The sequence below is a fragment of the Cherax quadricarinatus genome, chromosome 80 (assembly GCF_038502225.1).
Source record: "Cherax quadricarinatus isolate ZL_2023a chromosome 80, ASM3850222v1, whole genome shotgun sequence".
NCBI lineage: Eukaryota > Metazoa > Arthropoda > Malacostraca > Decapoda > Parastacidae > Cherax > Cherax quadricarinatus.
The window spans coordinates 15,049,237-15,059,387 of NC_091371.1; the positions used below are offsets into that span (position 1 = coordinate 15,049,237).

The following is a 10,151-nucleotide window of genomic DNA, read 5'->3' on the forward strand; positions in this document are numbered from 1 at the left end:
CTAGCGAGAATCCTCTCAGTATGTTATCCCTCAAGGCCGGGAATTACTTGATAAGGTGAGAAATTAGACACATTTGGAACATCTGGATATCTTTGTAGACGTGTCACCATCCTTCAAGACTACGGTGAAGAGCACTACGGTGAAGAGCACTACGGTGAAGAGCACTACGGTGAAGAGCACTACGGTGAAAGCACTACGGTGAAGAACACTACGGTGAAGAGCACTACGGTGAAGAGCACTACGGTGAAGAGCACTACGGTGAAGAGCACTACGGTGAAGAGCACTACGGTGAAGAGCACTACGGTGAAGAGCACTACGGTGAAGAGCACTACGGTGAAGAGCACTACGGTGAAGAACACTACGGTGAAGAGCACTACGGTGAAGAGCACTACGGTGAAGAGCACTACGGTGAAGAGCACTACGGTGAAGAGCACTACGGTGAAGAGCACTACGGTGAAGAGCACTACGGTGCTCTCCACCAACTCCAAGACTAAGAGATTGATTACTTCATCTTTTGCATACATTTCTTCACATTATGTCCTTGTATTGATAAAGCCACTGGATGGGCGAAACGTCTACTAATAAAGATACTCAGATGTTGCACATGTATCTAATTCCTCATCTTGTCGGGATTGTATACCATTTATGTATTACCTGACGAAGCTCAGCCTTGGGGGCGAAATGTGTTGAGAGGATTCTCAGCCGTCAGGGTTGTACAACAAGTGGGTAAAACTGCCAAGACTCACCACCTGCCTCTACAAGGGAGAGTTAACCATGGTTAATACATTCTAACCCCCAGCCCTGCATTTCCGAACCAAATTATCTATATTAGCAGTGTGCTGCTACCTTAGTCTACATAATATTAAGTTGGAACAAGAGCTAGCTATGTTTCCTGTCATATTCCATCACGCAGTATGTGGTAATACCACGTGGTGACATTTGTCATCCTGAGATGGAAGACCTCAATCGGGCAATGAACCAGTGTAGGTTCGTCAGATAGGGCAGCTTCAAAGGTTTCCGTGGAGCAGAGCTGGAGTTACTATTACTTGGGAATTATCCTCCCTCGGGATAGCTTATTCAACACCCAGGAGAAATAGAATTTATTGGATATCTCCGTCTTCCCAGGGACTGTGCATCAGCACGATTGCTGTTCAGAGAGCCACGGAGCTATCCTTGACTGATGAGTAGTGGCAGGGGCAGGAACCCAGGTATAATGATAATAATAATAATAATAATGGTAATAATCATCGTTTCTACAAGTACAAGTAGTGTCTACAAGGCAAATTATGTCAATTTTGGCCCCAGGATGCGACGCACGCCAGTCGACAGTAGGAACAGTAGGTATCTTCAGAAAACACATCGTAATGTTTTCCAACCGTAGCGGGGATCGATCCCCAGACCTCAGCGTGAGAGTCGTGGTATGATAGTAAGAAAATGAGTAATGATGCTTCGCAAAGTAATCACGATTTAATAAACCATACCACGGGCGGGGATAGAACCCGCGATCAGAGAGTCTCAAAACGATTTAATATTTGTAATGTATTTGTAGAGGTGTCGAAGTTCAGTGAGGCCGATCATGATTATGTTGATGGGGTGGTGATTGTCGTGATGATTTTTGTGGGTGGTGGTTGCTGGTAGTGGTGGTGATGGTAGTAGTTATGGTGGTGTTTTAGTAGTTTTGATGATGGTAATTGTGGTGGTTGGTAGTTGTGATTGTAATGGTTGGTAGTTGTGGTAGTAATAGTACTGGTGGTGGTGGTTGGTAGTTGTGTGGTGATAGTGCTGGTGGTGGTTGGTAGTTGTGGTGGTGATAGTGCTGGTGGTGGTGGTTGGTAGTTGTGGTGGTGATGGTGGTTGGCTTTTGTGGTGATACTAGTGATGGTGGTTGGTAGTGGTGCTAGTTGTGATGATGATGGTGGTAATATTGGTAGTGGAGGTGGTGGTAGTTGTACTAGTGGTAGTAGTGGTAGTGGAGATGGTGGTAGTAGTGCTAGTAGAGGTGGTGGTGGTAGTAGTGGTAGTGGAGGTCGTGGTGGTAGTAGTGGTAGTGGAGGTGGTGGTAGTAGTGGTAGTGGAGGTGGTGGTAGTTGTGGTAGTGGTGGTGGTAGTAGTTGTACTGGTGGTAGTAGTAGTAGTAGTGGAGGTGGTGGTAATGATAGTGGAGGTGGTGGTAGTAGTGGTAGTGGTGGTGGTAGTAGTTTTACTGGTGGTGGTGGTAGTACTGGTGGTGGAGGTGGTGGTGGCAGTTGTGGTAGTGGAGGTGGTGGTGGTAGTAGTGGTAGTGGAGGTGGTGGTGGTGGTAGTAGTGGTAGTGGGAGTGGTGGTAGTAGTGGTAATAGAGGTGGTGGTGGTGGTAGTAGTGGTAGTGGAGGTGGTGGTGGTGGTAGTGATGGCAGTAGTGGTAGTGGAGGTGGTGGTAGTAGTGGTAATAGAGGTGGTGGTGGTGGTAGTAGTGGTAGTGGAGGTGGTGGTGGTGGTAGTGATGGCAGTAGTGGTGGTAGTGGTAGTGATGGTAGTAGTGGTGGTGGTGGTCTTGACCTCGCCTGTGACGTTACCACTGACGTCATCACATGCAGTCAATACACACACACACACAGACACACGCTCGCAGACTGACACACACGCACACACCTACACACACGGACTCACACGCAATGTACACACACACACAAACACACAGATGGAGAGACGTACAAGACAGAATGAGGCAACAAAAGCGAAAAAACGTTCCATGGAGCGAAGAAAAGATTTGTACCAGACAAGAAGAAGAGAAACAAGAACAGCACAGAAAGTTCACGGTTAGTTAGGAAAGCAGAGAAGGAACAAGAGAACATGGAACAAATACTGAACAACACAAACTACAGGAAACTAAGGAAACAAGGACCCCAGAGGAGATAAATCACTTTGTCTGACCTTTTTAAAGGTTTATCTAAGGTAATCTACACGTATGTAACAATGAACACTAATGCATTGTAATGTGATCCTTTATTGACAACGTTTCGCTCACACAGTGGACTTTATCAAGTCACAAACAGATCTTTGTAGATGAATGGTTCAGAGAACCGACATGTTGATAAATTAGACACATGTGCAACTCTTGGGTATCTTTATTGAGGAAACGTTTCGCCACACAGTGGCTTCATCAGTCCATACGTAGGAGAAACTTGAAGAACAGGAGGAGAATGAGGTAATCAGTCCCTCAACCTTGAATCGATGTGTTCAGTCCATCAATCTTGAGTATGGACTGATGAAGCCACTGTGTGGCGAAACGTTTCCTCAATAAAGATACCCAAGAGTTGCACATGTGTCTAATTTATCTCAAACAGATCTACCCGGGTAAAGATTACACGGTATACATAGTGTGGAGAGTCAGGTGGAGAATGTTGGGTAGGTTGTGTCTGAGACGGAGCTGCAGCTCTCTCTCGCACACACCTGACCAACTCGGTAACATAATATCCGTAGAGGTTTTTAACAGAAGAAGGTGACGAGTTATTAGAAGGCACTGTAGCTAGACCAGTTTAACTGGCGCTAGTAACCACCAGCACAATAAGAGAAGCAACGAAACTACTTGATGTAAGAAAAGCAGTGGTACCACGTAACATTGGTGCCACGTAACATTGGTGCCACGTAACATTGATGCCACGTAACATTGGTGTCACGTAACATTGGTGCCACGTAACATTGGTACCAAGTAACATTGGTGCCACGTAACATTGATACCACGTAACATTGGTGCCACATAACAATGGTACCACGTAACATTGGTACCACGTAACATTGGTGCCACGTAACATTGGTGCCACGTAACAATAGTACCACGTAACATTAGTACCACGTAACATTGGTGCCACGTAACATTGGTGCCACGTAATATTGATACCACGTAACATTGGTGCCACGTAACAATGGTACCACGTAACATTGGTACCACGTAACATTGGTGCCATTGCTTTTGGTGCTGAGTGAAGGAGAAGAACCACTGTATTAGGCAAGAGCAAAGGTATACAATGTTTCCATTCAGGACACCCTTCAAGGGTGGTTCCTTGACGCTGGTGAGGGGGTCTTGATCCAGAGAATTTGAGCTGTTCTACAGTTCCCTGAATTGAGCCTGGATGTCTTCCTTCCCCTCAGGTGCGGTATAATCCCTACAGGTTTAGCGCTCCCCCATAATAATCCTTTGAGGACAAGTGTTAGAAAAGTGAAAAAAAAGAAAGTGGTGCCATAAAGAAAGTGGTCCCATAAAGAAAGTGGTGCCATAAAGAAAGTGGTGACATAAAGAAAGTGGTGCCATAAAGAAAGTGGTTCCATAAATAAAGTGGTTCCATAAAGAAAGTGGTCCCATAAAGAAAGTGGTCCCGTAAAGAAAGTGGTGCCATAAAGAAAGTGGTCCCATAAAGAAAGTGGTGCCATAAAGAAAGTGGTGACAAAGAAAGTGGTGCCATAAAGAAAGTGGTCCCATAAAGAAAGTGGTCCCATAAAGAAAGTGGTCCCATAAAGAAAGTGGTGCCATAAAGAAAGTGGTCCCATAAAGAAAGTGGTCCCATAAAGAAAGTGGTGCCATAAAGAAAGTGGTCCCATAAAGAAAGTGGTACCATAAAGAAAGTGGTCCCATAAAGAAAGTGGTGCCATAAAGAAAGTGGTCCCATAAAGAAAGTGGTCCCATAAAGAAAGTGGTGCCATAAAGAAAGTGGTGCCATAAAGAAAGTGGTCCCATAAAGAAAGTGGTCCCATAAATAAAGTGGTTCCATAAAGAAAGTGGTCCCATAAATAAAGTGGTCCCATAAAGAAAGTGGTGCCATAAAGAAAGTGGTGCCATAAAGAAAGTGGTCCCATAAATAAAGTGGTTCCATAAAGAAAGTGGTCCCATAAATAAAGTGGTCCCATAAAGAAAGTGGTGCCATAAAGAAAGTGGTGCCATAAAGAAAGTGGTCCCATAAAGAAAGTGGTCCCATAAAGAAAGTGGTCCCATAAAGAAAGTGGTCCCATAAAGAAAGTGGTCCCATAAATAAAGTGGTTCCATAAAGAAAGTGGTCCCATAAATAAAGTGGTTCCATAAAGAAAGTGGTCCCATAAATAAAGTGGTCCCATAAAGAAAGTGGTGCCATAAAGAAAGTGGTGCCATAAAGAAAGTGGTCCCATAAAGAAAGTGGTCCCATAAATAAAGTGGTCCCATAAAGAAAGTGGTCCCATAAAGAAAGTGGTTCCATAAAGAAAGTGGTCCCATAAAGAAAGTGGTCCCATAAAGAAAGTGGTCACAAAGAAAGTGGTTCCATAAAGAAAGTGGTTCCATAAATAAAGTTGTCCCATAAATAAAGAGAGACAAGAGACACTGAACTACAGACCAGTATCTCTAACACACATGCAAGACTGAGAGACAAGAGACACTGAACTACAGACCAGTATCTCTAACACACATGCAACACTGCTGCAGAGATAGTCAGAAAGGGGATACTGAAGCACTTGGAAAGACAAGATTTCTTACGACAAACCAGCACGGATTTATGGATGGAAAATCCTGTTGTGCAAATTTGCCGGAGTTCTTTGACAGAGTCATAGAGATAAAAAAGACGGGCTTACACGGATAGCCTCTTCTGCTGCAAGGAAAAACATATGACTCGGCACCACACCGGAGATTAGTCCACAAATTAGAGAAACAAGCATGGCTAGAAGGCAGATGGTTCTAATGGTCAGGGAGTACCTGAGTGAAGCGCCAGCCTTCTTGCCAGTGCTTCAGACTCTGCCACTACAGTGCTCTTCAACTGCAAGGCTGAGGGACTGATTACCTCGGTGCTCTTCAACTGCAAGGCTGAGGGACTGATTACCTCGGTGCTCTTCAACTGCAAGGCTGAGGGACTGATTACCTCATGTCTTGTATATAATTCTACTGTCTTACAATTATGTCCTTGAATTTGTGTTGATAAAGCCACTGGATGGCGAAACGTCTACAATAAAGATATCCAGACGTTGCATATGTGTCTAATTTACATCTTGGGATGAGACATCTGAATAATAGCAATTCTACAAGTACATATATAATGTATACAGGCGTAGCTGACATCAGTGACATACTGCTATATAGAAACACCCTTGTTATGCAGAGCATTTCTGGCAAATTATGTTAATTTTGTCCTCAGGATGCGACCCACACCAGTTTTACTAATAGGTTAACAGGGACAACAGGTGTCTCAAGGAAGCATGACCTAATGTTTCCACCCGTATCAGGATCGAACCACGGACTTCAGTGTGTGAACTGAGTGCGCTATCAGTCGATCTAAAAGGAGAGAGTAACGAATGGAGTTCCGCAGGGATCAGTACTATAACCACTACTGTTCCTAATACAAGCGAAATAACCTACCAACCGGGATTGAGTCGTATGTTGACTGCGGATGATTGATAACCAGTGAGAAGAAGAATAACTAAAGATTCGTGACCTCAGGAGTCAAGTGATGTGATCAAACAAGTGGCTTATTGGGTTCATCCCGAACAAATGTAAGGTCATGCGTGTTACAGGTGAGGACACCCCTGTACAGTACATCATGGACAGAGAGAAACTGCAAATATCAGATTGAAAAGGGCCTGGGGTAAATACACCGCCTAATATATCACAAGAAATACATTTAAACACAGCAACGCATTCAAGATTAGTATACCTCGGAATAACATTCACGAACTTGAATAAAGGATCGTTCGGAATCTTATATAGGACACATGTTAGGTCAGTCATTGAGTACGCGGCCCAGACATGGAACCCAAACCAGATACAGCACGTGAGGAAATTAGCAAAGGTGCAGCCAGGCTAGTATCAGACCAGAGGAATGCACTGTGAGGAAATGTTGAAGGAAGTGATTTTGACCGACAGAAAGGACAAGCTTATGACATAGACAATAAAAAGAAGAGTTGGTAGGGTTGAGATGGACAGACTGAATTAAGAGGGCCGGGATCAAGGGGACATAGGTGGAAATTGAAAATGCCAAGTCAATCATAGGGATGTATAGAAGTATTTACTTAATTTCAGGCTTGTTGACTAATGGAATGACTTGGATGAGGCTGTGGTGGAGCTTAGAGTCAATGCACAGCTTCAAGAGTGGGATTTGATAAAACCGAAGATACCAGATAATCAGTTATGCCCATTATGGTGGTCTAGGAAGCTGGGCCAGGAGCTAAATCTTGATCCTCGCAAACACAGCGAGACACACACACACACACAACTGTGACTGCAGTGTGGGAACATTTACTGCCTCTTCTAACCCCTCCCCACTCTTCCATCCCATTATTCTTTCCATCCCACCCACTCTTCGCTCCAACTTGGTGTGTTTTGAGACTCATTCACTCTCTCTCTCTCTCTCTCTCTCTCTCTCTCTCTCTCTCTCTCTCTCTCTCTCTCTCTCTCTCTCTCTCTCTCTCTCTCTCTCTCTCTCTCCCTCCCATTATCATCACATTCTAATATTGTGATTCTTGAGTAGGCTCTCTTTCTCTTCGTCTCCTCACTTTCTTCACCTACCCTTGGTAACGAGGTATGAGAACCTGCATACTGCCGCCTGTCTTGTTTCCCTGTGTCTGTCTCTGCAGATCTTACTTTTCTTGGTCTTAGTACCCTTAAGTTCTCATTTTCTCGGTCTAGCTGCCTAGAAACGCTCATTTTCTTGGTCTGACTACCTGAAAACTTTCATTTTCTTGGTCTAACTATCTAGGAACTTTCATTTTCTTGGTCTAACTATCTAGGAACTTTCATTTTCTTGGTCTAACTATCTAGGAACTTTCATTTTCTTGGTCTAACTATCTAGGAACTTTCATTTTCTTGGTCTAACTATCTAGGAACTTTCATTTTCTTGGTCTAACTATCTAGGAACTTTCATTTTCTTGGTCTAACTATCTAGGAACTTTCATTTTCTTGGTCTAACTATCTAGGAACTTTCATTTTCTTGGTCTAACTATCTAGGAACTTTCATTTTCTTGGTCTAACTATCTAAGAACTTTCATTTTCTTGGTCTAACTATCTAGGAACTTTCATTTTCTTGGTCTAACTATCTAAGAACTTTCATTTTCTTGGTCTAACTATCTAGGAACTTTCATTTTCTTGGTCTAACTATCCAGGAACTTTCATTTTCTTGGTCTAACTATCTAAGAACTTTCATTTTCTTGGTCTAACTATCTAGGAACTTCCATTTTCTTGGTCTAACTATCTAAGAACTTTCATTTTCTTGGTCTATCTAAGAACTTTCATTTTCTTGGTCTAACTATCTAGGAACTTTCATTTTCTTGGTCTAACTATCTAGGAACTTTCATTTTCTTGGTCTAACTATCTAAGAACTTTCATTTTCTTGGTTTAACTATCTAAGAACTTTCATTTTCTTGGTCTAACTATCTAAGAACTTTCATTTTCTTGGTCTATCTGGAAACTTGCATCTTTTTCTTGGTTTAAGGACCTGAAAACTTTGGCTTCTAGTTTAAAATTGGACGTGACTTATGAACTAGACGTGGAAGGATTGTGGCCAAGATTTTGACTGTAGTTAGTGACTGTATGGCGCTGACGCCTCTGACAGTGACGCTGCTGACAGTGACGCTGCTGACAGTGACGCTGCTGACAGTGACGCTGCTGACAGTGACGCTGCTGACAGTGACGCTGCTGACAGTGACGCTGCTGACAGTGACGATACTGAGAGAATTATATTCTTATGCAGTTCATGGGAGCTGAGCAGAGGAAGTCGGAGGCTGGGCAGGGGTAGGAATAGGGATAAGAAGATGAGTAGGGAGCTGGGGCAGGGTTGGGGCAAGAGGTAGGGCAGGGGACATGGGGCAAGGGGCAGGGGGCAGGGGCTGGAGTGACCTACATCCCAAAATAACCAAGATAACTCGCCCACCTTTATACATCGGCTATTTTTAGCCAGTCATTGAACCGAATTAGTGTTGTACCTAAGATCGTCTTCTCCCCATCCTCCTCCACATCATCGTCCTCCCTATCCTCCTCCACATCATCGTCCTCCCTATCCTCCTCCACATCATCGTCCTCCCTATCCTCCTCCACATCATCGTCCTCCCTATCCTCCTCCACATCATCGTCCTCCCTATCCTCCTCCACATCATCGTCCTCCCTATCCTCCTCCACATCATCGTCCTCCCTATCCTCCTCCACATCATCGTCCTCCCTATCCTCCTCCACATCATCGTCCTCCCTATCCTCCTCCACATCATCGTCCTCCCTATCCTCCTCCACATCATCGTCCTCCCTATCCTCCTCCACATCATCGTCCTCCCTATCCTCCTCCACATCATCGTCCTCCCTATCCTCCTCCACATCATCGTCCTCCCTATCCTCCTCCACATCATCGTCCTCCCTATCCTCCTCCACATCATCGTCCTCCCTATCCTCCTCCACATCATCGTCCTCCCTATCCTCCTCCACATCATCGTCCTCCCTATCCTCCTCCACATCATCGTCCTCCCTATCCTCCTCCACATCATCGTCCTCCCTATCCTCCTCCACATCATCGTCCTCCCTATCCTCCTCCACATCATCGTCCTCCCTATCCTCCTCCACATCATCGTCCTCCCTATCCTCCTCCACATCATCGTCCTCCCTATCCTCCTCCACATCATCGTCCTCCCTATCCTCCTCCACATCATCGTCCTCCCTATCCTCCTCCACATCATCGTCCTCCCTATCCTCCTCCACATCATCGTCCTCCCTATCCTCCACATCATCGTCCTCCCTATCCTCCTCCACATCATCGTCCTCCCTATCCTCCTCCACATCATCGTCCTCCCTATCCTCCTCCTTCCATCGTCTTATCCTAAATCTCTTCCTTTTCTCCTTCATCTCCTCCGCTTCCATCTCCACAAATATCACCTACATGTCCTCTTCTTTCATATTCTTTTCTCCCTTTCCGACTTTCTCCTCTCCATTTTTTTTCATTTTCTCTTCCTTGTCACCATCTTCCCCAACTTCTCCTCCCCACCACACACTGTCCACTCACATTATCACACTTCTCTTCCTCCACTGCGCTCCCTCTTGTGTCTCCCCGAGGCTGGAAAATCTGACCGTACTGGCGGGATCTATTAAGGTGACCGGCTGGGCCACCTTACCGTGCTGAACAATGGTGAGCAGATACTGGGGCGTATTTATGAGAAAACATTTCGGCCCTGGGACCGAA

General features: G+C 44.8%; 1 protein-coding gene across 1 annotated transcript in view; it reads right to left on the reverse strand.

The window, feature by feature from the left end:
• LOC128702288 (uncharacterized) overlaps nucleotides 1-10,151 on the reverse strand; it is a 522,463-nt gene that overhangs the window by 172,635 nt on the left and 339,677 nt on the right. The window lies entirely within an intron of this gene.